At 40.9% G+C, this 22,595-nt stretch overlaps 1 pseudogene; it reads left to right on the top strand.

Moving 5' to 3' along the window:
• Positions 1 to 971: 971 nt before the first annotated feature.
• Positions 972 to 2,724, top strand: LOC148773153 (serine/threonine-protein phosphatase 2A 65 kDa regulatory subunit A beta isoform pseudogene; annotated as a pseudogene).
• The last annotated feature ends 19,871 nt before the right edge of the window (positions 2,725 to 22,595 follow it).

Below are 22,595 nucleotides of genomic sequence, written 5' to 3' on the forward strand. Positions count from 1 at the left end.
GATACACAAAAGTTTTAGGTGATTTACATCATCTTCTGGCCAGGAGGCCTGCTGACAGTTTATGGCCCTCTCTCCTAACAAAGGTTAGTTAGCTAGAAAAAGTCTTATATTCTTTTATAGTGATTTTCGTAAAGTCAGGTGCTAGACACATGACAAAGTTACATTCCTATAAGGCAAAAGTGTAGTGAGCTACAAGAAAGGAATTTATTAACTTAAGATCTGATGTGGTTAAATCAAAGGTTACTACTTATATTCTCTACATGTGATTAATATATTTCCAAGGATACAATAGATAAACTTTGCAGCAAGCATTGATTCAACAATGAAATCTTTTTTTAGTACTATTCTAATGATTTTTACTTCTTCAACAAATTCCTGTATTTTAGAATATTAGGCTTTCTGTCCTTGCATGGCTGGGAGGCTGTAAACAGTCACATTCATAGTTGTAAAAGCCCGGACAAACTTGTCATGCAAGTTAGAAAGCTATCAGAGGGGCTTGGATTGGAACACTCCTATTAAGCCTAGGAGAACTTTTAACTGCAGCTCTGAATTAATGTTTTCAGAGATAGGTGGTTGGGTGGAAGCCCCTGTAAGTATTAGAGGACTTGATAAGAGTTGTAAGATAGTAAGGCAGTCAGACTCCGGTTTTCTTTGGGTTAGATGCTCGGGTAAGTCCAGGGGGTTCCTCGAGTCCTGATTAGCCTTTTCCCCTCAGGCCTCTTCCCCAATTGACCTTTGCCATGCGTAGGATTTCCCTCGCTGGCTCCTGACACACAATATTTTTTCTTCTAATCCACGAACATGGTATATTTCTCCATCTATTAGTGTCCTATTTGATTTCTTTCACCAGTGTCTTATAGTTTTCTATATAGAAGTCTTTTGTTCCTTTCCTCCTCCCAGCCCAACCCTTCCCTATCCCAGTTTTAGCACGGCAATGGCCTCAGTCTTGACAGGAAGGGGATGGGCCCAAGATGGCGGCAGCCAACGGCAACCACTCGCTCTACCCCATCACGGTGCTCATAGACAAGCTCCACAACGAGGATGTTCAGCTTTGCCCCAACAGCATCTAAAAGCTGTCCACCATTGCTTTGACCATTGGGGTCGAAAGGGCCCACAGTAAACTTCTGCCCTTCCTTACAGCACAGTCTACGATGAGGACGAGGTCCTTCTGGACCTGGAAGAGCAGCTGGGCACCTTCACCACTCTGGTGGGTGGCCTCGAGTACATGCACTGCCTGCTGATGCCCCTGAAGTCGCTGGCCATGGTGGAGGAGACGGTGATGCTGGATAAGTCAGTGGAATCCCTGCGGGACATCTCGCATGAGCACTCCCCCTCCGACCTCGAGGTCCACTTCGTGCCCCTGGTGAAGTGGCTGGCGGGCGGAGCCTGGTTCACCTCCCACACTTCAGCCTGCAGCCTCTTCTCTGTCTGCTACCCCCATGTGTCCAGTGCCATCAAGGCAGAGCTTCAACAGTACTTCCAGAATCTATGCTCAGATAACACCCCATGATGCGGTGACCCACAGCCTCCAAGGTTGGGGAGTTCGCCAAGGTGCTGAAGCTGGACAACATCAAGAGCGAGATCATCCCCATGTTCTTCAACCTGGCCTCTGACGAGCAGGACTCAGTGCGGCTGCTAGCAGTGGAGGCATGCGTGAACATCGCCCAACTCCTGCCCCAGGAGGCCCTGGAGGACCTGGTGATGCCCACCCTGTGCCAGGCTGCTGAGGACAAGTCCTGGCGCGTCCGTTACATGGTGGCCGACAAGTTCACAGGGCTCCAGAAAGCAGTGGGGCCTGAAATCACCCAGAAGAACCTGGGTCCTTCCTTCCAGAACCTGATGAAAGACTGTGAGGCTGACTGAGGTGTGGGCTGCCGCCTCCGACAAGGTCAAAGAATTCTGTGAAAATCTCTCAGCTGACTGTCGGGAGAATGTGATCATGACCCAGATCTTGCCCTGCATCAAGGAGCTGGTGTCTGATGCCAACCAGCACGTCAAGTCAGCCCTGGTCTCCATCATTATGGGCCTCTTTCCGATCCTGGGCAAAGACAGCACGATCAAGCACCTCCTGCACCTCTTCCTGGCCCAGTTGAAGGACGAGTGCCCGGAGGTGCGGCTGAACATCATCTCCAACCTGGACTGCATGAACGAGGTGATTGGCATCAGGCAGCTGTTGAAGTCCCTATTCCCTGCCATCGTGGAGCTTGCGGAGGATGCCAAGTGGCGGGTGCGGCTGGCCATCATCGAGTATATCCCTCTGCTGGCGGGACAACTGGGGGTGGAGTTCTTTGATGAGAAATTCAACTGCTTGGATCATGTCTATGCCATCCACTAGGCGGCCACCAGAAACCTCAAGAAGCTGGTGGAGAGGTTCGGGAAGGAGAGGGCCCATGCAACTATCATCCCCAAGGTCTTGGCCATGTCTGGGGACCCCAACTACCTGCACCGCATGACCACACTCTTCTGTATCAATGTGCTGTCTGAGATCTGCGGGCAGGACATCACCACCAAGCACATGCTGCCCACTGTGCTGAACATGGCCGGGGACCTTTTGCAAACTTCCCCTTCAACGTGGCCAAGTCCCTGTAGAAGATCGGGCCCATCCTGGACAACAGCACGCTGCAGAGCGAGGTCAAGCCCGTCCTTGAGAAGCTGAACCAGAACCGGGACGTGGACGTCAAGTACTTCGCCCAGGAGGCTCTGACTGTTCTGTCTCTCGCCTGATGCTGGGAGAGGACCCACCGCAGGCCTACGGTGTCCACCTTCCCCCGCCAGGGCCCTCCCTGGGGGGACAGTGGGGGTCCTTTGGCTGTCACTCCCCGTGCATGGTCTGACCCCAGCTCCCTCCCCCAGCATGGTTCCTCCCTCAGACCGGGACTCCGACTCCTCACGTCCACCCCTCACGGGGCTGGGGGCGCACAGGGTGGAACGGAGCAGAGACCTGGGAGGACGGGGCCACTCCTGCCAGGTGGGGAGTGGCGCAAGCACCCCGGTCGCCAGTCAGTGCTGCTGCATGGGGACCCCTCCCCCATCTCCTCTGCCTCCCTCCCTTCCTCCTGGTGGTTTTTTGTGTCACTTGTGCCGTTTTTATTTTATTACCTTTCCCCCCTTTTCACAGAGAAATAAATGTCTAGAAATTTAAAAAAAGAAGCCTTTTGTTGCTTTAGGTAGATATATCTCTAAGTATTTTATTATTTTCGTTGCAACAGTGAATGGAATAGTTTCCTTAATTTCTCTTTCTATTTTCTCATTATTAGTATATAGGAATTCAAGGGATTTCTGTGTGTTGATTTTATATCCTACAACTTTACTGTATTCATTGATTAGCTCTAGTAGTTTTCTGGTAGAGTCTTTAGTGTTTTCTGAGTAGAGGATCATGTCATTGGCAAACAATGAGGGTTTTACCTCTTTTCCAGTTTGGATTCCTTTTATGTATTTTTCTGCTCTGATTGTTGTGCCCAAAACTTCCAGAACTATGTCGAGCAGTAGTGGTAAGAGTGGCCACCATTGTCTTGTTCCTGACTTTAGGGGAAATGCTTTCAATCTTTCACCATTGAGGATAATGTTTGCTGTGGGTTTGTCATATTAGCATAGGCTTAATGAAGGACAAGTCTAATGAAGCCTCCCATAGGAATACTGAAAAGCCCACAAGCATGACAAAATTAGAGCCTCTTTAGCTAACTATTCCCATACCAGAAATAATATATAAGAAACTGAGCGATTAGGTACCAAAACACTCACCAAAATACTGGGATATTTTTAGTATCATGTAGATTTAAATCCCTAAGAATTAAGAACAGCATTGTAAACCATATGAGGTTTCTTCCTGTCAGTTCAATTCAGTTCAGTTAAGTCGCTCAGTCATGTCATATCACAAGTAAGACCAGTTAATATGTAATTTTTAATATTTTAAAGGTTAAGATGACATATACTGCCTGTTAACTTGTGGTGTTTTGTCAGATCATACATTGCCCTTGTTTGAAATGTTTTACACAGGCCTTCACGAATGGGATTTTGCAAAGGGAAGTGGAGAAGGAAATGGCAATCCACTCCAGTGTTCTTGCCTGCAGAATCCAAGGGAAGGGGGAGCCTGGTGGGCTTCCGTCTATGGGGTCACACAGAGGGGGACACGACTGAAGTGACTTAGCAGCAGCAGCAGCAGCAGCAGCAGTGGGTTTGTCATATATAGCTTCTATTATGTTGAGGTATGTTCCTTCTATTCCCATCTTCTGGAGGGTTTTTATCATAAATCCATGTTGAATTTTGTCAAAGGCTTTCTCTGAATCTATTGAGATATTCATTTTTTTTCAGTTTGTTAATGTGCTGTATTACATTGATTGATATACTGATATTGAAGAATAATTGCATTCCTGGGATAAAGGAATCATGTATGGTTTTCTTAATGTGTTGTTGGATTCTGATTGTCAGGATTTTTTGAAGGAATTTTGCATCTATGTTCATCAGTGATATTGGGCTGTAGTTTTCTGTTTTTGTGAGATCTTTGACAGGTTTTGTGATTAGGGTGATGGTGGCCTCATAGAATGAGTTTGGAAGTTTCCCTTCCTCAGCAATTTTCTGGAATAGTTTGAGTAGAATAGATGTTACCTTTTCTCTAAATTTTTGGTAGAATTCAGCTGTTATGCTTTCTGGCCCTGGGCTTTTGTTTGCTGGGAGATTTCTGATTACAGCTTCGATTTCCGTGCTTGTGATGGGTCTGTTAAGATTTTGTATGTCTTCCTGGTTCAGCTTTGAAAACTTGTATTTTTCTAAGAATTTGTCCATTTCTTCCAAGTTGTCAATTTTATGGCCATATAATTTCTGATAGCAGTCTCTTATGATCCTTTATATTTCTGTGTTGTCTATTGTGATCTCTCCTTTTTCTTTTCTAGTTTTATTGATTTGGATTTTCTCCCTTTGTTTCTTGATGAGTCTGGCTAGTGGTTTGTAAATTTTATTTACCCTCTCAAAGAGCCAGCTTTTGGTTTTGCTGATTTTTGCTATGGTCTCTTTTATTTCTTTTGCATTTATTTCTGCCTTAGTTTTAAGATTTCTTTCCTTCTGCTAAACCTGGGGTTCTTCATTTCTTCCTTTTCTAGTTTCTTTAGATGTAGAGTTAGGTTATTTAGTTGACTATTTTCTTGTTTCTTGAGGTACGTCTATATTTCTATGAACTTTCCCCTTAGCATGGCTTTCACAGTGTTCCATAAGATTTGGTTTGTTGTGTTTCCATTTTCATTCATTTCTATGCACATTTTTATTTCTTTTTTGATTTCTTCTATGATTTGTTGGCTATTCAGCAGTGTGTTGTTCAGCCTCCATATGCTGGCATTTTTAATAGTTTTTCTCCTGTAGTTGAGATCAAATCTTTCTGCACTGTGGGCAGAAAAGATGCTTGAAAATTTTCAATTTTTTTTTTTTTGTATTTACCAAGTCAAAATTTATGGCCCAGGATGTGATCTATCCTGGAAAAGGTTTTGTGTACACTTTAGAAAAAGGAGAAATTCTTTGTTTTGCAGTGAAATGCCCTATAGATATCTATTAGGTCTATCTGGTCTATTGTATCATTTAAAGTTTGTGTTTCGTTGTTAATTTTCTGTTTAGTTGATCTATACATAGGTGTGAGTGGGGTATTAAAGTCTTTCACTATTATTGCACTGTTGTTAATTTAGCCTTTCATACTTGTTAGTAACTGTCTTACATATTGCGGTGCTCCTATGTTGGGTGCATATATTTATAATTGCTATATCTTCTTCTTGGATTGATCCTTTGATCAATATGTAGTTTCCTTCTTTGTCTCTTTTCACATCCTTTGTTTTAAAGTCTATTTTATCTGATATGAATATTGCTACTCCTGCTTTCTTTTGGTCTCTATTTGCATGGAATATCTTTTTCCAGCACGTCACTTTCAGTTTGTATGTGTCCCTTGTTTTGAGATGGGTTTCTTGCAGACAACATGATAAAGGTCTTGTTTTTGTATCTATTCAGCCAGTCTTTGTCTTTTGGTTGGGACATTCAACCCATTTACATTTAAGGTAAATATTGATAGGTATGATCCCATTGCCATTTTCTTTACTGTTTTGGGTTCAAGTTTATGTACCCTTTCTGTGTTTCCTGTCAAGAGAAGATCCTTTAGCATTTGTTGGAGAGCTGGTTTGGTGATGCTGAATTCTCTCAGCTTTTGCTTGTTTGTAAGGCTTTTGATTTCTCCTTCATATTTGAATGAAATCCATGCTGGGTACAATCATCTGGGCTGAAGGTTATTTTCTTTCATCACTTTAAGTATGTCGTGTCATTTGCCTCCTGGCCTGAAGAGTTTCTGGTGAAATATCACTTGTTATCTTTCTGGGAATCTCCATGTGTTTTATTTGTTGGTTTTCCCTTGCTCCTTTTAATATTTGTTCTTTGTGTTTGATTTTTGTTAGTTTGATTTATGTTTGTCTTGGAGAATTTGGCCTTGGATTTATCCTGTTAGGGACTCTCTGTGTTTCTTGGACTTGATTATTTCCTTCCCCATTTTAGGGAAGTTTTCAACTCTATCTCCTCAAGTATTCTTTCATGGTCTTTCTTTTTGTCTTTTCTTCTGGGACTTCTATGATTCGAATGTTGGGGCATTTAACATTGTCCCAGAGGTCTCAGAGATTGTCTTCATTTCAATGAATTCATTTTTCTTTTTTCCTCTCTGTTTCATTTATTTCTACAATTCTATCTTCTAACTCGCTTATCCTATCTTCTGTCTCCATTATTCTACTATTGGTTCCCTCTAGAGTGTTTCTGATTTCATCTATTGCATTATTCATTGTATGGTCACTCTTTTTTATTTCCTCTAGATCCTTATTAAATGTTTTTTGCATCTTCTCGATCATTGTCTCTAGGTTATTTTTCTGTAACTCTAGTTTGTTTTCAAGATTTTGAATCATTTTTATTATTAATATTCATAATTATTTATCAGGTAGATTCCCTAAAACTTACTCTTTTTTTTTTTTCTTTTGGCTGGGCCTTTGTCCTGTTCCTTTACTTGCTGAGTATTTCTCTACCTCTTCATCTTGCTTATATTGCTCTGTTTGTGGTGGCCTTTCTGTCTTCTGGCAGTTTGTGGAATTTTCTTTATTGTGTAGTTTCATTGCTGTGTGTGGCCTTGGATGGGTGGCTTTCTAAGGTTCCCTAGTTAGCGAAGCTTGTGTCAGTGTTCTGGTGGGTGGTGCTGGATTTCTTCTTTCTGGAGTGCAATGAAGTGTCCAGTAATGAGTTTTCAGATATCAGTGGGTTTGGAGTGACTTTGGGAAGCCTGTATATTGAAGTTCAGTGCTGTTCTCCTGTGTTGCTGGAGAATTTGTGTGGAAAGTCTTTCTCTGAAACTTGTTGACCCTTTGGTGTTGCCTGGTTTCAGTGTAGGTATGGAAGCATTTGATGAGCTCCTATCAATTAATGTTCCCTGGAACAGCAGTTTTCTGGTTTTCTCAGGATTTGGACTTAAGCCTCTGGCTCTGGTTTTCAGTCTTATTTTTGCAGTAGGCTCAAGACTTCTCCATCTGTCTCTTCCAACGCAGTCTGATTCCCTTCCTGACACAAGGCGGCAGTGGTAGACATTTTTTTTAGGCACATCTGTTCAGTCGTGCTGTGGGGAGGGAGGTAAGCTGCAGACAAATATCAGTGGCATCTGTGGGGAGTGCTTGCAATGTCTCAGCCACACTGGGTTTACCCCCGCTCACGGCATGTGTGCTGTCCCAGTCTACACTGCACAGGCTCTAGATTGCTCTGCTGGGAACAATCCGAGGCTGTCGCTGGGTTGGATGTACATCCACGGTCTAAGCCGCTCAGCTTCTGATTCTCGGGTACTCCACAGAGGTGTAGACTCAGTTGGGCCGGCATTTTTTCCCTTCCTGGTCTGAGCAGCTCAGGTGAGCAGGTGTTTGGCCAGCAGAGTCACTGCGACTTATTGCCTCCCCAATCCCTGCTCCTCGGTTTTCTGGGCATACCACCAGCGGATCTTCTCAGGCAGATATTGACCGGCCAAAAGCCAAGAAGTCTTGGTTAGCAACAAGGCCTGCTTGTAGCTTGCTATCAGATGCCTCTCTGGTGCCACGATCGCTGCTTCCTGCTCTGGCTGTCCTCCCCTGCTGTCTGGGCTGGGGATGGTGGATGGGCTGACCACAGCTGGCTAGCACTGTTCAGTCTTTTGTTATCTGAGTGGGCCTGGAGGTGTCTTAGCTTGGGGTTTTTCCCCATTTCATGAGGTAACTATCACACAGTCTGCTTATCTATCTTAAGTTAGCTCCCTCAGATTGCCCTCAGGGCATTCAAGCCCGGTCCTTACTCTAAGGGATGCAGCCCGAGCCTCCCTGCCCAGTCCCAGCTTGCTAGGGGGGGTGTGGGCGGCTGCACTGCTTCTCCCATGGAGCTACTACTGGGCACGTAGTCTGTAGGTTTTAATTATTTATTTATTGTTTCTCCTGGTTATGTTGCCCTCTCAGGTTCCAAGGGTTGCCACAGATTCACCAGTGACTGTTTCCAGTGTCTGGAAACTTCTCTCTTTTTTTAAGCCTCCCTTTCTGGGACAAACCTCCATCCCTCCCTCTTTTCTCTCACTTTTTATCTTTTATGTTATTTCCTACCTCCTTTTGAAGACAATGTCTTGCTTTTACGGGTGCCTGATGTTCTCTGCCGGCCTTCAAAATTTGTTTTGTGGGATTTACTCAGCATTGAAATATTCTTTTGATGAATTTGTGGGGGAGAAATTTGTCTCCCCGTGCTATTCCTCCTCCATCTTCCTGTCTCTTCCTTCACACTAATACTTAAAATTTATTCAATTCAAAGATTTTTTTCTTTTAGAGCCTACAGTTCCCATATTTTCTTTAAAAATGCATTACACCATCTTCTATTAACCACTTTAGTTGATATTTGTTACTACTTTCATTAAATATATGTTAGAGAGATTTGAAGACATTGAGACATTGAGTGTCGTTGCTCAGTCTTCAAATCTTTTGTGACACATGTGCAACAGGTCTCTCTATCGTTCACTGTCTCCCAGAGTTTGTTCAAATGCATGCCCATTGTATTTCAGGTATGGTCCTACCATATCATCCTCTATTACTCCCTTCTTTTCCTGTCATCAATCTTTAAAAGCATCATGGACATTTACAGTGAATTGACACTTTGAATCAGCTGGCCAAAACTGAAGTTTCAACTTCATCATTAGTCCTTCGATTGAATACGTAGGGTTGGTTTCTTTTAGGATCAATTGGCTTAATCTCCTTGCAATCCAAGGGACCCTTAAGAGTCTTTATTTTTTGGATATTCAAAATCACTACAGATGGTGATTGCAGCCATCAAATTAAAAGATGCTTTCTCCTTGGAAGGAAAGTTATAACCAACCTAGATAGCATATTAAAAAGGAGGGACATTCGTTTGCCAACAAAGGTCCATCTAGTCAAGGCTATGGTTTATACAGTGGTCATGTATGAATGGGAACGTTGGACTGTAAGAAAAGCTAAGCGCCAATAAATTGATGCTTTTGAACTGTGGTTTTGGAGAAGACTCTTGAGAGCCCCTTGGACTTCTAGGAGATCCAACAAGTCCATCCTAAAGGAGATGAGCCCTGGGTATGCGTTGGAATGTAACACGGTAAAGCTGAAACTCCAATAGTTGGACACCTGATGCGAAGAGCTGACTCATTGGAAAAGACCCTGATGCTGGGTAAAATTGAGGGCAGGAGGAGAAGGGGATGGTAGAGGATGAGATACTTGGATGGCATTGCTGATCAACGGACATGAGTTGGGGTGGTCTCTGGGAGTTGGTGTTGGAAAGGGAGGCGTGCCATGTTGATGGGGTCACAAAGAGTTGGACATGACTGAGCGACTGAACTGAACTGAAGTGTCTTCGGCAGCAGCACAGTTGAAAGCCATTGAATCTCCTTCTCTTAGTCTTCTTTATATTCCAGCTCCCACATCTTCACATGACTACTGGATAAACAATAGGGACTTGTGAAGTGGAGCCCTTTGTTACCAAGGTGACTGTCTCTTCTAAATACAATGTCTAGGTTTGCAATAGAGTTTTCTCCAAGAAGAAATTGTCTTTTACCTGATGACAGCCCTTCACCAAATTTAAAGAATGTGGTCCACTAGAAAAGGGAAAGGCAAACCACTTCAGTATTCTTGCCTTGAAAACCACATGAGGACCATTAAAACAAAAAGATAGGACATTGGAAGATGAACCCTTGGTAGGTTCACAATATGCTTCTAGAGATCCGTGGAGAAATAACTCCAGAAATAATGAAGCAATTGAGCCAAAGCAAAATCAACAACTAGTTGTGAATGGGACGGTGATGGAATCAGGGTTTGATGCTGTAAAGAGCAATATAGGATAGGAACCTGGAATGTTAGGTCCTTGAATCAAGGCAAATTGGAAGTGGCCACACTGGAGATGGCAAGTGTGAACATTGACATTCTAGGAATCAGTGAACTAAGGTGGACTGGAATGGGAGAATTTAACTTACATGACCATTATATCTGTAACTGTGGGCAAGAATCCATTTGAAGAAGTGGAGTAGCCATCATACGCAACAAAAGAGTCCAAAATGCAGTAATTGGGTACAGTCTCAAAAATGACTAAATGATCTCTGTTCTTTTCCAAGGCAAATGATTCAATAAACGGTAATCCAAAACTTTTCTCTGATCAGTAACGTTGAAGAAGCTGAAGCTGAAAGTTCTGTAAAGACCTATAAGACCTTCTAAAACTAACACCCAAAAAAGATGTCCTTCTCATTATAGGGGACGGAAGGCAGAAGTAGGAAGTCAAGAAGCACCTAGAGTACCAGGCAAATTGTCCTTGGAGTACAAAATGAAGCAGGGCAAAGTCTAATAGTGTTCTGCCAAGAGATCGCAGTGGTCATGCAAACACCCTCTTCCAGCAACACAAGAGAAGACTCTACACATGGGAATCACCAGATGGTAGACACTGAAATCAGATTGATTATACTCTTTGTAGCCAAATTAGAGAAGCTCTATACAGTCAGCAAAAACAGGACAGGAAGCTGACTGTGGCTCAGATCATCAGCTCCTTATTGTCAAATTCAGACAGAAGTTGACGAAAGTGGAGGAAACCACTAGACCATTCAGATATGACCTAAATCAAATCCCTTATGACTATACACTGGAAGTGCAAAATACATATAAGGGACTAGATTCGATTGACAGAGTGCCTGATGATCTATGAATGGAGGTACCTTCCATTGTACAGGAAACAGGGATCATGACCATCCCCAGGTAAAGAAATGTGAAAAATGAATGACTGACTGAGGAGGCCTTACAAATATCTTTGAAAAAAAGGGAAACAAAAACTAAAGGAGAAAATGAAAGATATATCCATTTGAATGCAGATTTCTAAAGAAAAGTAAGGAGAGAAAGGAAAGCCTTCCTCAGGGATCAGTGCAAAAAAAAAAAAAAGAATGGAAACAATAGAATGGAAAATATTAGAGATCTCTTTAAGAACATTGGCGATCCCAAGAGAACATCTCATGCAATGATGGGCTCAATAAAGCACAGAAACGGTAGGGATCTAACCGAAGCAGAAACTATTAAGAAGAGGTCGTAAGAATACACAGAAGAACTGTACAAAAAAGATCTTCACAACGCAGATAATCACGATGGTGTGGTCACTCACCTAGAGCCAAACATGTTGGAATGTGAAGTCAAGGTGGCCTTAGTCAACTAAGCTAGTGTAGGTGTTGGAATTTCAGTTGAGCTTTTTCAAATCCTGAAAGATGATGTTTTAGAAGTGCTGCACTCATTATGCCAGCTAAATTGGAAAATTCCGCAGTTGCCACAGGACTCGAAAAGGGCAATATTCTTTTCAATCCCAAAGAAAGCAATGCCATAGAATGTGCAAACTACCGCACAATTGCACCCATCTCATATGCTAGTAAAATAATGCTTTTTGTTCTCCAAACCAAGCTTCAGCGATACGTGAACTATGAAATTCCAGATGTTCAAGCTGGTTTTAAAAACGGCAGAAGAACTGGAGATCAAATTGCCAACATCCGATGGATCATTGAGAAAGGATGTTCAGTTCATTTCAGTCCCTCAGTCATGTCCGACTCTTTGCGACCACATGAATCACAGCACACCAGGCCTCCCTGTCCATCACCAACTCCCGGAGTTCACTCAAACTCATGGCTATCGAGTCGATGATGCAATCCAGCCATGTCTTTCTCTGTCATCCCCATCTTCTCCCACCCTAAATCCCTCCCAGCATCAGACTCTTTTCAAGTGAAACGACTCGTCGCATGAGATGGCCAAAGTATTGCAGTTTCAGCTTTAGCATCAGTCCTTCCAACGAACACCCAGGATTGATCTCCTTTAGAATGGACTGGTTAGATCTCCTTGCAGTCCAGGGGACTCTCAAGAGTCTTCTCCAGCACCACAGTTCAAAAGCATCAATTCTTCGGCGATCAGCAGAGGGAGGAAGATGGCAGAGGAATAGGATGGGGAGACCACTCCCCCCCTCCCCCGCAATTCATCAAAAGAACATTTGGACGCTGAGTAAATTCCACAAAACAACTTCTGAATGCTGGCAGAGACATCAGGAACCCAGAAAAACAGCTCATTGTCTTCAAAAGGAAGTAGGAAGTAAAATAAAATATAAAAAGAGAGTCAAAAGAGGTAGGGATGGAGATCTGTCCGGGGAAGGTAGGCTTAAAAAAAAAAAAAGAGAGAGAAGTTTCCATACACCAGGAAACACTCACTGGCAAGTCTGTGGCAAGTCTTGGAACATAACTGAGGGCAACATAACTGAGAGAAAAAATAAATAAATAATTTAAACCCACAGATTATGTTTCCAATTCTAACTCCCAGTGGAGAAGCAGCGCAGACGCCTGCATCCCCACTAGAAAACAGGGGCTGGGCAGGGTGGAACAGGCTGCATTGCTTAGAGTAAAGATTGGGCCTGAATGTCCCGAAGGCAATCTCAGGGAACTAACTTGAAATACCAAAGCAGACTGTGGGATACCTACCCCGTGAAAAGGCGAAAAGCCCTAACTTAAGACACTGCTAGACATGCTCACTGAACAAAGGACTGAGCAGAGCTAGCCAGCTGTGGATGGTCTATCCCTGCCAAGACAGGCAGGGTAGGGCAGCCAGAGCCAGAAGGGGGTAATCGCGCCCTCAGAGAGGCATCTGATAGCAAACTGCAGGCAGGCTTCATTGCTAACCAAGACTTCCTGGGATTCAGGCCAGTCGACATCCACCTGAGAAGGTACGCTGGTTTTACACTCAGAAAACACAGGGGCAGGACTGGGGAGGAGATAAGTCACAGTGACAACGCTCGCCAAATATCTGGTCACCTGAGCTGCTCAGAGAAGGGCACAAAACGCAGGCCCAACCAAGTCTTAGCCTTTGAGGAGTGCCCGAATACCTGACCCTGAGGGGCTTAGACCTGGGAAATGCATACAACCCAGGGAAGTCTTCAGACTCTTCCTGGCAGAGCAACCTAGAGCCTAAGCAGTATAAACAGGGAAAGCACATACACTGTGAGCGGGGACAAACTCAGTGTGGCTGAGACACTGCAAGCACTCCCCACAGACGTCAGTGATATTTTTTTGCAGTGTTCCTCCCTCCCCACAGCATGACTGAACAAGTGAGCCAAAAAGGTGTCCACCACCGCCCCCTTGTGTCATGTCGGAAATTAGACATTAAAGAGACCAGCAAACTGAAGAAGCTAAAACAGAGCGAACTGCCTTGGAAGTGATGGATGGAGAAGTCTTGAGGCTACTGCAAGAATAAGACTGAAAACTAGAGGCAGGAGGCTTAAGTCCAAATCCTGAGAACAGCAGAGAACTCCTGACTTTAGGGAATATTAATCCATAGGAGCTCATCGAACGCCTCCATACCTACACTGAAACCAATCACTACCCAAGGGTCAACAAGTACCAGAGCAAGAGATACCACAAAAAGTCTCCAGCAACACAGGAAAATAGCCCTGAGTTCAATATACAGGTTGCTCAAAGTGACTCCAAACCCATCAACATCTAATAAAACATTACTGGACACTTCATTGCACTCCAGAGAGAAGAAATAGAGCTTCACCCACCAGAACACCAACGTAAGCGTTGCTAACCAGGGAATCTTGACAAGCCACCTGTCCAATGCCACCCACAGCAAGGAAACTCCACAATAAAGAGAAATCCACAAACGACCAGAAGACGGAAAAGCTACCCCAAACACAGCAATATAAGCACCATGAAAGGCAGAGAAATGCCCAGCAAGTAAAGGAACAATATAAATGCTCATCAACCCAAATAAAAGAGGGAGACATAGGGAATCTACCTGATAAATAATTGCCAATAATGATAGTGAAAATGATCCAAAATCTTGAAAACAAATTGGAGTTACAGATAAAAAAACCTGGAGACAAGAATGAGAAGATGGAAGAAAGGTTTAACAAGGATCTAGAAAAAATAAGAAGAGTCAATACACAATGAATAGTGCGATAGATGAGATAAAAAAAAAAAAAAAACCTCTGGAGGGAACCACAATAGAATAACGAAGGCAGAAGATAGGAAAAGTGAGATAGAAGATAGAGTGGTAGAAATAAATGAAACAGAGGAATAAAGAAAAGCGAATTAAAAGAAATGAGGACAATCTCACAGACCTCTGGGACAATGTTAAATGCCCGAAAATTCGAATCATATGACTCTCAGAAGAAGAAGACAAAAAGAAAGACCATGAGGAGATACTTGAGGAGATAATAGTTGAAAACTTCCCTAAAATGGGGAAGGAAATAATCACCCAAGTTCAAGAAACCCAGAGAGGACCAAACTGGATAAACCCAAGGCGAAAAATGCCAAGACATACATTAATCTAATTAACAAAGATCAACGCAGAGAACAAATATTAAAAGCAGCAAGGGAAAAGCAACAAATAACACTCAAGGGATTTCCCATAAGGATAACAGCTGATCTTTCCATAGAAACTCTTCAGGCCAGGAGGGAATGGCAGGACGCACTTGAAGTGTTGAAAGAAAATAACCTACAGCCCAGATGACTGAACCCAGCAAGGATCTCATTCAAATATGAAGGAGAAATCAAAAGCTTTACAGACAAGCAAACCTGAGAGAATTCAGCATCACCACATCAACTCTCAAGCTAAAGGACCTTCTCTAGATACGAAACACAGGAAGGGTGTATAAACTCGAACCCAAAACAAAAAAGTAAATGGCAATGGGATCATACTTATCAATAATTACCTTAAATGTAAATGGACTGAATACCGCAACCAAAAGACAAATCCTGGTTGAATGGATACAAAAAGAAGACCCCTATATATGTTGTCTACAAGGGACCCACCTCGAAACGAGGGACACATACCGACTGAAAATGAAGTGCTGGGAAAAGATACTTTACGCAAATAGAGACAAAAAGAAAGGAGGAGTACCAATATTCATATCAGATAAAACAGACTTTAAAACACAGGCTGTGAAAAGAGACAAAGAAGGCACTACATGATGAGCAAAGGATCAATCCAAGAAGAAGATATAATAATTATAAATAAATATGCACCCAACATAGGAGCACCACAATACGTAAGGCAAATACTAACAAATATGAAAGGGGAAGTTAACAAAAACATAATAATAGTGGGAGACTTGAATACCCCACTCACACTTATGGATAGATCAATTAATAGAAAATTAACAAGGAAACACAAACGTTAAATGATACAATAGATCAGTTAGACCTAGTTGATATCTATAGGATATTTCACACCAAAACAATGAATTTCACCCATTTCTCAAGTGCACATGGAACCTTACCAGGGTAAATTAAAAATAAAAATAATAATAATTCCCAGCATCTTTTCTGACCACAATGCAGAAAGATTAGATCTGAATTACAGGAGAAAAACTATTAAAATTCCAACATATGGAGGCTGCACAACACAGTGCTGAATAGCCAACAAATCATAGAAGAAATAAAAAAAAAGAAATCAAAAACTGCTTAGAAAGGAATACAAATGAAAACACAAAAACCCCAAACCTGTGGAACACTGTAAAGGCAGTGCTAAGGGGAAGTTTCATAGCAATACAGGAATACCGCAAGAAACAAGAGAAATGTGAGGTGTATAACCTAACTCTACACCTAAAGCAACTATTAAAAGAAGAAATAAAGAAACCCAGGGTTCATAGAAGGAAATAAATCTTTAAAATTAGACCAGAAGTAAATACGAAAGAAACAAGAGTCCATAGCAAAACTCAACAAAGCCAAAATCTGATTCTTTGAGAGGGTAAATAAAATTGATAAACCACTAGCCAGACTCATCATGAAGTAAAGGGAGAGACACCAAATCAATAAAATTAGAAATGAAAATGGAGACATCATAACAGACAACACAGAAAGACAAAGGATCACAAGAGACTACTACCAGCAATTATATGCCAATAATAGGGACAACCTGGAAGAAATGAATAAATTTTTAGAAAAGTACAACTTTCCAAAACTGAAACAGGAAGAAATAGAAAATCTTAACAGACCCATCACAGGCACGGAAATTGAAACAGGAATCAGAAATCTTCCAGCAAACAAAAGCCCAGATCCAGATGGCTTCACAGCTGAATTCTCCAAATTTTAGAGAAGAGCTAACAACTATCCTATTCAAACTCTTCCAGAAAATTGCAGAAGGTAAATTTTCAACTCATTCTATGAGGCCAACATCACCCTATTAACAAAACCTGACAAAGATACCACAAAAACAGAAAACTACAGGCCAATATCACTGTTGAACATAGATGCAAAAATCCTAAATATATTTCTAACAATCAGAATCCAAAAACACATTAAAGAGAGCATACATCATGACCAATTGGGCTTAATCCCAGGGATGCAAGGATTCTTCAATATTCAACAATCAATCAATATAATACACCACATTAACAAAATGAAAAATAAAAACTATATGATTATCTCAAGAGACGCAGAGAAAGCCTTTGAGTAAATTCAATCAATTTATGATAAAAACCCTCCAGAAGGCGGGAATAGCAGGAACATACTTCAACATAATAAAAGCTATATATGACAAACACATAGCAAACATTATCCTCAATAATGAATAATTGAAAGCATTTCCCCTAAAGTCAGGAATAAGACATGGGTGCCCACTATCACCACTAATATTCACCATCGTTTTGCAAGTTTTGACCATAGCAATCAGAGCAGAATAAGGTATAAAACGAATCCAAACTGGAAAAAGAGAAGTAAAACTCTCATTGTTTGCAGATGACGTGATCCTCTATACAGAAAACCCTAAAGATTCTACCAGAAAATTATTAGAGCTAATCAATGAATAGAGTAAAGTTGCAGGATATAAAATCAACAAACAGAAATCCCTTGCATTCCTATACATCAATAAAGGGAAAATAGAGAAATTAAGGTAACATTTCCATTCACTGTTGCAAATAAAAGAATAAAATACTTAGGAATATATCTACCTAAAGAAACAAAAGCCCTATATATAGAATACTTTAAAACACTGGTGAAAGAAATCAAATAGAACATTGATAGATGGAAAAATATATCGTGTTCATGGACAGGAAGAATAAATATTGTGAAAATGAGTATACTACCCAAAATCATTTATAGATTCAATGCAATCCCTATCAAGCTACCGATGGTATTTTCACAGAGCTAGTGCAAATAATTTCACAATTTTAATGGAAATACAAAAAGCCTCAAATAGTTAAAGCAATCTTGAGAAAGAAGAATGAAACTTGGGGAATCAACCTGACGGACTTCCGGGTCTACTACAAAGCCACAGTCATCAAGACAGTATGGTACTGACATATCTCATGAATAGCAAACTACGAAGTAAGAAGTCCTCAATTTCACTGTGTCATTTTGCTCAAAGCCAAAGAAATATCTCCAACCACTATTTTTGTCCATAAATTCCAGATGACAAAGAATTGAAGAGAATACTGTAAATCAACTATATATCAATAAAAAATCAAATTGGTGAAATATACCAAGCATGTTTGATTTGTTGATATCCTGTTTTATAGTGACTAGTGAAAATTTAGCTACTGACAGATTAGGACGAATAAAATATTTTTCTCTCTCTTAAAAAAAAAAAAGAAATATAGATCAATAGAACAAGATAGAAAGCTCAGAGATAAAGCCCTGCATCAATGGACACCTTATCTTTGACACAGAAGGCAAGAATATTAAATGGAGAAGACAATCCCTTTAACAAGTGGTGCAGGGAAAACTGGTCAACACCTTGTCAAAGAATGAAACTAGCACACTCCCTACTACCATACAAAAAATATAAACTTCAAATGGATTAAAGATCTAAATGTAAGACCAGAAACTATAAAACTCCTAGAGGAGAACATAGGCAAAACACTCTCTGACATAAATCACAGCAGGATCCTCAATGACCGACCTCCCAGAATAATGGAAATAAAAGCAGAAATAAACAAATGGGACCTAATTAAAAACAAAAGCTTCTGCACAGCAGAGATTCACAGACAGCCTTCACAATAGGAGGAAATTATAGCAAATGAAGCAAGTGACAATTAATCTCAAAAATATACAAGCAGCTCCTGCAGCTCAATTCCAGAAATATAAAAAACCTAATCAAAAAATGGGTCAAAGAACTAAACAGACACTTCTCAAAAAAAAAAAAAAAATACAGATGGCTAACAAACACATGAAAATATGCTCAACATCACTCTTAATCAAAGAAATGTAAATCAAAGCAACAATGAGGTACCATTTCACACCAGTTAGAATGGTTGCTATCCAAAAGTCTACAAGCATTAAATGCTGGAGAAGGTTTGGACAAAGGGGAACTCTCTTACACGGTTGGTGGGAATGCAAACTAGTACAGTCACTGTGGAGATTCTTTAAAAACCTGGAAATAGAACTGCCATACCACCCAGCAATCCCAGGGCTCTGCATACAGACGAAGGAATCCAGAATTGAAAGAGACATATGTACCACAATGTTCATTGCAGAACTGTTTATAATAGCCAGGACAAGGAAGCAACCTAGATTTCCAACAGCAGATCGATGGATAAGGAAGCTGTGGTACACAATGGAGCATTACTCAACCATTAAAAAGAATACATGTGAATCAGTCGTAATGAAGTGGAAGAAACTGGAGCCTATTATACAGAGTAAAGTAAGCCAGAAAGAAAAACACAAATACAGTGTACTAACACATATATAAGGAATTTAGAAAGATAGTAACAATAACCCGGTATGCAAGACAGCAAAAGAGACATGGTAGTATAGAACAGTCTTTTGGACTCTGTGGGAGAGGGAGAGGGTGGCATGATTTGGGAGAATGGCACTGAAACATGTACATTGTCATATGTGAAATCAATCGCCAGTCCAGGTTTGATGCATGATCTAGGCTACTTGTGCCTGGTGCACTGGGATGACCCAGAGGAATGATATGGGGAGGGAGGTGGAAGCGGGGTTCAAGATAGGGAACACATGAACACCCAGAGTGGATTCATGTCAAACTATGGCAAAACCAAAACAATACTGTTATTAGCCTCCAATTAAAATAAATAAAATAAATAAATAAAATGTGTTAAAAAAAAAAAAAAAAAAAAGCCTACAGCAGGTTTGAACCTCATGCCTGATCTTCTTTGGTGAAACTGAATTGACAAAGTACTGTTTGGAAGATGGGGAACTAAAAAACACTTTATCAGTGTTTTATAGTTTTCTATATATAGTTGTTTTGTTGCTTTCAGTTCAGTTCATTTCAGTCACTCAGTCGTGTCAACTCTTTCCGACCCCATGAATCACAGCAGACCAGGCCTCCTTGTCCATCACCAACTCCCGGAGTTAACTCAAACTCATGTCTGTCGAGTCAGAGATGCCATCTAGCCATCTCATGCTCTGTCATCCGCTTCTCCACCCGCCCCCAATCCATCCCAGCATTAGAGTCTTTTTCCAATAAATCAACTCATCAAATGAGGTGGCCAAAGTATTGGAGTTTCAGCTTTAGCATCAGTCGTTCCAATGAACACCCAGGATCAATCTTCTTTAGAATAGACTGCTTGGATGTCCTTGAAGTCCAAGGTACTCTCAAGAGTCTTCTCCAGCACCACAGTTCTAAAGCATCAATCCTTCGGCTATCAGCTTTCTTCACAGTCCAACTCTCACATCCATACATGATAACTGGGGAAACCATAGCCTTGATTAGACGGACCTTCGTTGGCAAAGTAATGTCACTGCTTTTTAATATACTACCTTGGTTGGTCATAACTTTTCTTCCAAGGAGTAAGTGTCTTTTAATTTCATGGCTACAATCAGCATCCTCAGTGACTTTGGACCCCAAAAAAATAAAGTGTGACACTGTTTCCACTGTTTTCCCATCTATTTCACATGAAGTAATGGGACTTTGTTTCTTTAGGTAGGTGTATTCCTAAGTTGATTTTTTTTTCTTTTTGTTGCAATGGTGAATGGAATTGTTTCCTTAATTTTTCTTTGTGTTTTCTAATTATTAGTGTATAGGAATGAAAGGGATTCAGTTCAGTTCAGTTCAGTTCAGTCGCTCAGTCGTGTCCGACTCTCCGCGACCCCATGAATCACAGCTCGCCAGGCCTCCCTGTCCATCACCAACTCCCGGAGTTCACTCAAACTCATGTCCACAGAGTCGCTGATACCATCCAGCCATCTCATTCTCTGTCGTCCCCTTCTCCTCCAGACCCCAACCTTTCCCATCATCAGAGTCTTTTCCAGTGAGTCAACTCATCGCATGAGGTGTCCAAAGTATTGCAATTTAAGCTTTAGCATCTGTATGTTAATTTGATATCCTACAATTTTACTATATTCATTGATTAACAATTGTAATTTTCTGGGAAAGTCTTTAGGGTTTTCTATATAAAGGTTCATGTCATCTGCAAAGAGTGAGTGTTTTACTTCTTGTTTCCCAATCTGCATTCCTTGTATTTCTTTTTCTACTCTGATTGTTGTGGCCAAATCTTTAAAAACAAACTATGTTGAATAGTAGTGGTGAGTCACCCTTGCCTTGTTCCTGACTTCAGGAAAAAGCTTTCAATTTTTCACCATTGATGTTTACCGTGGGTTTGCCATATATAGCTTTTATTATGGTGAGATATGTTCCTTCTATCCCTGCTTTCTGGAGGGTTTTTATCATAAATGGATGTTGAATTTTGCCAAAGGCTTTTTCTGCATCTATGGAGATAATCATATGGTTTTTATCTTTCAATGTGTTCATGTGTTGTGTTACATTGACTGATTTGCAAATATTAAAGAATCCTTGCATTCCTGGAATAAATCCCACTTGGTCATGGTGTATGAACTTCTTAATATGTTGTTTGATTCTTCTTGCGAGAATTTTGTTAAGGATAGATGCATCAATGTTCATCAGTTATATTGGCCTGTAGTTTTCTTTTTTGTGTGTGGCATCTTTGTCTGGTTTTGGAGAAGGAAATGGTTAAGCCACGCCTGTACTTTTGCTTGGACATTCCCACGGATGGAGGAGTCTGGTGGTCTACAGTCAATGGGATTATAAAGAGTCAGATACGAATAAGTGACTTCACTATTCATTTTGTCTGGTTTTGTTATTAGGATGATTGTGGCCTTATAGAATGAGTTTGGAAATTTACCTTCCTCTTCAATTTTCTGGAAGAGTGTGAGTAAGATAGGTGTGAGAATTCATCTGTGAATCCACCTGTCCTTGGCTTTTGTTTGCTGGAAGATTTTTTATTACAGTTTCAATTTCCTTGCTTGTGGTGGATCTGGTAAGATTTTCTATTTATTCCTGGTTCATGTTTGGAAAGTTAGACTTTTCTAAGAATTTATCCATTTCTTACAAGTTGTCCATTTTATTGGTATATAGTTGCTCATAGTCTCTGTGTATTTCTGTGTTGTCTTTTGTGATTTTTCCATTTTCGTTTCTAATTTTGTTGATTTCATTCTTCCCCTCTGTTTCTTGATGAGCTTGGCTAATGGTTTATCAGTTTTATTTATCTTCTCAAACAAACAACTTTTCCTTCTTTTTCATTTCTATGTTCTCTTTTCTTTCTTTTGTATTTATTTCTGCCCTAACTTTTAAGTTTTCTTTCCATCTATTAACCCTGGGGTTGTTCATTTATTCCTTTTCTAGTTGTTTTAGGAGTGGAGTTAGATTATTCAGTTGACTTTTCTATTGTTTCTTGAGGTAAGCCTGCAGTGTTACGAACCATCCCTTAGCACAGCTTTTACAGTGTCCTATAGGTTTTGGGTTGTTGTGCTTTCATTTTTCATTCCTTTCTATGCATATTTTTCTTTTTTTTAATTTCCTCTGTGAATTTTGGTTATTCAAAAGCCTCCATATGTTGGCAATTTTAATAGCTTTTTATCCCCTGTAATTGAGATCTAATCTTACTGCATTGAGGTCAGAAATGATGACTGGAATGGTTTTAATTGTTTTTGAATTTACCAAGGCTAGATTTATGGCCCAGGACATGATCTGTCCTGGAGAAGATGCCATGTGCACTTGAGAGAAAGGTGAAATTGATTGTTTTGGAGTGAAATGTCCTATAGATATCAACTAGGTCTAACTGGTCTATTGTGTCATTTAAAGTTTGTG

The sequence above is a fragment of the Moschus berezovskii genome, chromosome Y (genome assembly GCF_049115385.1).
Source record: "Moschus berezovskii isolate FMDL1 chromosome Y, NW_MosBer_1.0, whole genome shotgun sequence".
In the NCBI taxonomy this organism is placed as follows: domain Eukaryota; kingdom Metazoa; phylum Chordata; class Mammalia; order Artiodactyla; family Moschidae; genus Moschus; species Moschus berezovskii.